Below are 7,500 nucleotides of genomic sequence, written 5' to 3' on the forward strand. Positions count from 1 at the left end.
CTGTTGATGGATTCAGGTCTGAATATTCAGCTCAGTTTTCTGATTAAAACAACATTTTATTTCTTACTTTGTGTTTAGTCCTGAGGAACAATAAGAAGGAAAAGGATGATTATTATATATATATATACACATATATATATATATATATACACATATATATATATTGTTGTGTTTAGTTCCGTCGTCATGTTTTCTTCTGTGTTTCTGTCGTCCGTCTAAACGCTGACTTGACGTCAGTTTTTGCTGCAAAATGCAGCAAAAATCCTAAACTATGTTCTCCCTGTGAACAATCCCAACTATAATGTTAATAATAATCTTTATTTTAAAATCCCTCACAACATGTGACCCTTTACCGTTTTATTTTGAAAGGCTTAACACCCCTAAATTAAACAGACACGTTAATCTTTATACGTGAACATCCACAAATCTGTTTATATTTCAAAGCATGGATTTGTGTCTTTTCCTTTGTGAAATGTTAAATATATTAATTTGTATGTATGTTTTATTTTATTCATTTTGTGTTTACTGTTTTTTTAAATTAATTCATCATTTTATTTATTGATTAATTTATTTATCTATTGATTAATTTATTTATTTGTATTTAAAAAAAAATTTCATCTTACTACTCAATTTTGAATAATTATTCCCCGTGTATATATGGTGGGAGAAAGTGAAAATGCTTTATGTTAAATATCTGTGAATAATATTCTTTTTCTTAAATAAAAATACTATCAACTTTATCTGTGTTGCACTTTCCAAAACAAGGGAATAAAACGGAGATAAATGAATCAAAAACAGAAAAATAAATATTAAAACATAATAGTGAAATACTGAGGGGATAAAAACAAGCATATATGTATATATATATACGTATATGTTCACATGATACAGACACGTTATTAATTATAAACACTTATTGATCGAGGCCACACAGCGAGAGGTGGATCATCAATATCCTGATCACACACACACACACACACGCGCACACGCGCACACACGCACACGCACACACTGACAGGAAGTGGTCATAAATAATGAGGCTAACCGCCGTCAGCGCGGCCTCCTCCACCTCCTCAGACATTGAACATGACATAATACGCTGTAATAAAACAAAAGCTTCACTTCATGAATTTGCATGATTTATATGGAGGCTCCGGGATGACTATCAGCGTCATGAATATGTAAAAACATGGAGGCGTAATTATAATTTATTCTCCTGTGATGGAGGGACTTAATCACTAATTGGTTTCCTGTTTCTGTGCCGACTCTCTGCTCATTAAGACCTTTCTGTTAATGAACTCAACCTTTTTATTCTGCTTTTAATTGTAACAAATAAAAAGCTCGCTGCCTTTAACAGGAAGTATCGAAACGGGAGGTTCACCGCGGCGGCGGCGAGGAGGAGGCTGTAATCTCATTCAGTCCTCCCACATCATCATTCCACCCGGCCTCGTCTTCCTCCTCCTCTTCCTCCTCGCACACCTTCCCGGCTCTGAACAAACAGATACCTGTCAGGTATGAAGAATAGCGGCGCTCTTTAACTAATGCCTCATTCTCTGTGGATTATTTACTTTTAATGGGCGGGGGGGGATGAGAAAAGCACTTAATATGTGCTCACACGAGGCGTGATGTATGGGGTCACGCTAACAGCAGTGGCACCGCCCCGGGCCGCTCGCTGGAGATAAATCTAGGAGGCGGTGGCGGTGGCGGTGGCGGTGGCGTTGGCTGTGGCGGTGGCGTTGCCGGTGGCGGCTGCAGGCGCTGCTCTCAGGTTTACTGCAGGCCGCTCTATTAGACGGCTGCCGTCCCCGAGGAGCTCCTGTTATCATTTAGGAGGCCGGAGGGCAGCGGGGGGGGTCCTTATAGACACCACGGAGTCAGAGGGACTTCCTGCATATCAATCTGCACAATAACATGTTGTGATGGATTTAAGGTTAATATGAAGGTCACGGTTGGTTTTATTGTCTCCTGAAAGACGAACGCTGATTCGTTTTAACGCCACGAATTTCTTTAACGTAAAAACGCAACTCGTGTTTTTTAGGTTGTAACGCTTCAGTTTTAAAGCTTTCATTAATTAAATCAACTTTCTTTAATGAATATAACCTGTCAGTGCGTTGCTGCAGTGAAAAGTTGTTTTTGAAAGGCTAAACGCCAACAAATCTGGATTGAAGCAGAATATTTTGTTAGATAAAAAAAATCGGAATTTTGAAAATGATTACATCGATCTTTTCTCAATAAATTTATGAATAAAACATCCTGGAGTTATTGGAAATATTTGGATTAGGGCTGTCAAAGTTAACGCGATAATGCGTCAACGCAAATTGACTTTAACGCCACTAATTTATTTAACATATCAACACAACTTATGATTTTTGGGTTGTAGCGACTCAGTTTTAAAGCTACAGTGAAGATACTGGTATCATAGTAAACTGTAAACCTGATGAATCCATCGGTACCAACCATGTCAGACTAGCTGGTCATGAAGGAGGTTAAATAACGCTCAAAACTGTCATGTCCATTTTCAAAGTGGTCCCTTGACCTCTGACCTCCAGATCAGTGAATGTAAATGGGTTCTCTGGGTACCCATGAGTCTCCTCTTTACAGACATGCCCACTTTATGATAATCACATGCAGTTTGATAAGTGAAAGTGGACATTGTGAGGACATCGAACTGAAAGTGGACATTGAGAGGACATCAAACTGAAAGTAGACATTGGGAGGACGTCAAACTGAAAGTGGACATTGGGAGGACGTCAAACTTAAAGTGGACATTGGGAGGACATCAAACTGAAAGTGGACATTGTGAGGACATCAAACTGAAAGTGGACATTGAGAGGACAGCAAACTGAAAGTGGACATTGAGAGGACATCAAACTGAAAGTGGACATTGAGAGGACGTCAAACTGAAAGTGGACATTGGGAGGACGTCAAACTGAAAGTGGACATTGGGAGGACGTCAAACTGAAAGTGGACATTGAGAGGACGTCAAACTGAAAGTGGACATTGAGAGGACATCAAACTGAAAGTGGACATTGGTAGGACGTCAAAGTGTAAGTGGACATTGAGAGGACGTCAAACTGAAAGTGGACATTGGGAGGACGTCAAACTGAAAGTGGACATTGGGAGGACGTCAAACTGAAAGTGGACATTGAGAGGACGTCAAACTGAAAGTGGACATTGGGAGGACGTCAAACTGAAAGTGGACATTGGGAGGACGTCAAACTGAAAGTGGACATTGAGAGGACGTCAAACTGAAAGTGGACATTGGTAGGACGTCAAAGTGTAAGTGGACATTGAGAGGACGTCAAACTGAAAGTGGACATTGGGAGGACGTCAAACTGAAAGTGGACATTGGGAGGACGTCAAACTGAAAGTGGACATTGAGAGGACGTCAAACTGAAAGTGGACATTGGGAGGACGTCAAACTGAAAGTGGACATTGGGAGGACGTCAAACTGAAAGTGGACATTGAGAGGACGTCAAACTGAAAGTGGACATTGAGAGGACGTCAAACTGAAAGTGGACATTGAGAGGACATCAAACTGAAAGTGGACATTGGGAGGACGTCAAACTGAAAGTGGACATTGAGAGGACATCAAACTGAAAGTGGACATTGAGAGGACAACAGCAGGATTTTGGACATTTTGGACGTTATAAATGACTCTCTTGCTGTGAGACAGCGTTGGTGGATGAAAGATGTCCCCTCTTTAGACGCAGCTCCTCCCTGACAGGACGTATATGGACGAGGACACGAGGATTTAAATGGTGTTATTAATATTCATGATCAATCATCGGCACAGAGCCGCTAGTTGTATGTTTTATGATGGTTATTAATGACGACCTGAGCGCTTACTTCTCCCACTCATACAGCCCTGAACTCTTAATGATCAAAAGTATTAATTCCCACAGTATTCCATTATTAATATCCTGGATGGAGATAAAAAGTAATATTAATGTAAGGCCAACATAAAGACGGAGTCATTATTTAAGTCCTGTCATCGTTTGTCTTCTTTAAATACCGCGGTGATAAGGCTTGATTTTAATTTAAATAAAGACATTAATTTCTGTAATGCTGAGTAATCAGAGCAATATTTAGCAGTTTAAGTGAAAAGCTAGTTAGATCGATCATAAATCTTTTCATGATTACCGGTTATGGATCACCTCTGATTACAGTCCTATTATGTTCTGTAGTTGTTGTCAGAGCTCCTGATGATCTCATACTGAACAGAACGTCTACAGTACGAGGTGGGATTTACACTGACTTTAAGAGAACTGATTTTTATTTACCTGAAACACAATGAGAGGATTCTGTCTCTGTGAATGAATCTGGTCCCGTTCTGTGATAATAAAGGAGTATATCATCATTTAGCAGCACTAACATTACTATTAGACAAATGGGATAAAGATATTCCAGTTGGATGAAGATGAAATTTGATTCCAGACAAAAAGTTTCTGTCCTTTAAATTCACAAGATGAACCAACAACATATTTACCTCGAGAAGTCAGAGACAGAGTTGGATCACAAACACCGGAGATAATTAACACATCAACATACAAACATACTGCAAAAATCAACAGAATACAGACGACACACGACTACAGAACAAATACATAATTAAAAGATATTTACAAAAAATTATTTGTTGATCTTGTGCCCAAAAGTTATCATCATATTACTACCAGTTTTTATCTTTGTTGCATAAATTATCTTGTTAACACAAATTATCATCATGTTAACAATTTTTATCTTAACCCAAATTATCATCGTGTTAACAATTTTTATCTTAACACAAATTATCAACATGTTAGCAATTTTTATCTTAACGCAAATTATCATCGTGTTAACAACTTTATCTTGTTAAAAAGTTATTATTTTGTGTGCACAAATTATTATCATGTTAACACAATTTGTAATCTTGTTAACGCAAATTATCATCATGTTAACAATTTTTATCTTGTTTGCACGGTTCTGGTTCAAGAATAACTTGTGAACAAATCAACAAATATCATCTTTTAGGATGATGTTAGAGATTTGATGGGAATTGCACAGTAAGTTAATATATGTTGTATTATTTGATCGTTTCCTTCCATCACAGTAACTGATTTTATTCTCCACGTCTTCATTAGTACATTTCTGAAACTTTGAACTTTTTGTATGATTTCTTTTTATCTTCATGGTGATGAAGTTATTCACAGTTTGTATATGAGACTGTCTGATTGTCTGCTTTTTATATTACATTCTCTCTTTTTAAAATGTTCTCTTGATTGTTTTTTCTTAATCAACTTTTCATTAGTATTTTATGAATCTTGACATTTATTGTTGACCTTATTTAAGAGGTTCATTTATCAGTATTTGTCTTGTGTTTGTGATTTGATGGTTTTTTATGAAGCTTTAGTTGTTTCATGTTGTGAATCTGCTGAAATGTGACTAAATGTGACTAAATGTGACTAAATGTGAATTATTTCTCATGATTTAATTTGTGACAAGACGTGTATGAAGTTGAATGGAGATGAGCCGGAGACGGCGAGGTGCTACCTGTTGTGAGGCTGCTGCAGTAAACAGCGTTTCATCAGAGACGAGAGGGAGGCGGCAGCACTTGTTGACGGCGAGCGGCGGGGGGATGAATCACTTGATTATGCGGCGGGGGCCGTGCACTCGGAAAATGAGAAGCGAGGCCTCAGCCAACACACACCCAGCTGCCTCCCGATCATCCTTTTAATAACCTGTAATATCGTGGCAGGAGGTTTCTGCCAGGCTGAACCTGATTGATGGGCTCTCCGATGAGACATTACAAGTGCAAGCTAGATTGACCAAACAAGCAAACATACAAATTATTAAAAAAGGAGGGGTTACCCTCTGGACCCCGGGAGGAAAGTGAATAACCTTTAGTTAAGATGATACCGTTTTCCAAGTGCAATTTATAGTCTATTGACTGGAGAAACTGTCTTTTCAGATATGCGGAAATTGTCTTACATTGCAGATGAGATCTGTCGCTTGACACCGGATTCTGGGGCCAGGGCGACAGCAAATATCACATTAGCTGCCCGGGAGCCGGAGAGATGATATCAGACTGTTTCAGCTCTGAACAAACACAACCACATATCATCCATCCATCTCCCACACAGCCTCACACAGCCTCCTCCACCTCCTCCACCTCACCACACACACACCGGCACCGATGAGTCCCTACCTGTCCACGGATGTCCAGTCTTAACGCTCGCAGGAAGAACGCCATCCTTTATGTAGAAGGTAAGGGTGTGGAGATCGGGGGGTTCACGTCCCGTCACATACCTGCAAATAAAGTCCACCTTTTTATTAACATCAACACGACCTCTCCCTTTAACAACGTGTCTGATTCCAACACAGTTTATCTGCAATCATCACGTTAACATCGTGTTAACTTATTATATTGTGAGCACATAACATACTGTATGAATATCGTTCAAGATCCAGGTCGTCTGTGAAAACAGATATCCTGTTCAAACCCGGCTCATCCCTGCTCGTCTTCTGGGGCCTCAAATACTGGATTTCATGGCAGCTTTTCTAAACATCTTCAACGCATGACGCAATGTTTTTAGGAGGGTTTTTTTTGCAATAAGATTGCAGGAGAAGCTGAAGATTGCACAAATTAGTTGCAATTATTTTTGTGTTGTTTAATTCATTAAATATTAGAGCTGTGAAAGTTAACGCCATAATAACACGTTAACGCAAAATCATTTTAACGCCACTAATTTCTTTAACATATTAACACAACTAATTATTTTTCGGTTGTAGCAGCTAAGTTTTAAAGCTTTTATTTATTAAATCAACTTTCTTTAATGAATATAACTTGTCAGTGAAAGGGCGCAGTGAAAAATGTGTTTTTGAAAGGCTAAACGCCAACAAATATGTATTAAAACAGAATATGTCGTTAGATAAAAAATGTGAATTTTGAAAATGATTACATCGATCTTTTTTCAATAAATTTAAAAGTAAAACACCCTGGAGTCATTGGAAATATCTGGATTAGGACTGTCAAAGTTAACGCGATAATGATAATAATGCGTCAAAGCAAATTCGTTTTAACGCCACAAATTTATTTAACATTTCAACACAACTTGTGATTTTTAGGTTGTAGCGGCTCAGTTTTATATATTTATGCACAAATTGTCTTGTTCTCCAAAGATATTCAAAATTCAAATCTTGTGCAAATAAAATGATATCTTTTTCAGGATGTGAATCTTCTTTCAGAGGATCTTTATTTTATTTGTGTGCAGAAGTTGTGATCTTGTTTGGTATGTTTTTGCGCATTAAATCCACATCTTGTGCACATTGTAGAATTGTAAAAACGCTGCCGTTGGACGTATTTCAGGATTCATAGGATCATCCAGTATCGATCGGGTTGCACACACACACACACACACACACACACCCACGCACACACACACACACACACACACACACACACACAAGCACTTGTTCACAGTCAGACAATCCCACTGATTAGAGGAAGAAATCCGGCTT

At 38.5% G+C, this 7,500-nt stretch overlaps 1 long non-coding RNA gene across 1 annotated transcript in view; it reads right to left on the reverse strand.

Moving 5' to 3' along the window:
* Positions 1-6,187: 6,187 nt before the first annotated feature.
* The window catches only part of LOC141757480 (uncharacterized), a 12,517-nt gene continuing 11,204 nt past the window's right edge, over positions 6,188-7,500 (reverse strand). Inside the window, exon 3 of the long non-coding RNA XR_012591654.1 lies at positions 6,188-6,288. This is a non-coding gene — a long non-coding RNA (uncharacterized LOC141757480). The remainder of the gene's footprint in view (positions 6,289-7,500) is intronic.

Source organism: Sebastes fasciatus, chromosome 19 (genome assembly GCF_043250625.1).
Source record: "Sebastes fasciatus isolate fSebFas1 chromosome 19, fSebFas1.pri, whole genome shotgun sequence".
NCBI lineage: Eukaryota > Metazoa > Chordata > Actinopteri > Perciformes > Sebastidae > Sebastes > Sebastes fasciatus.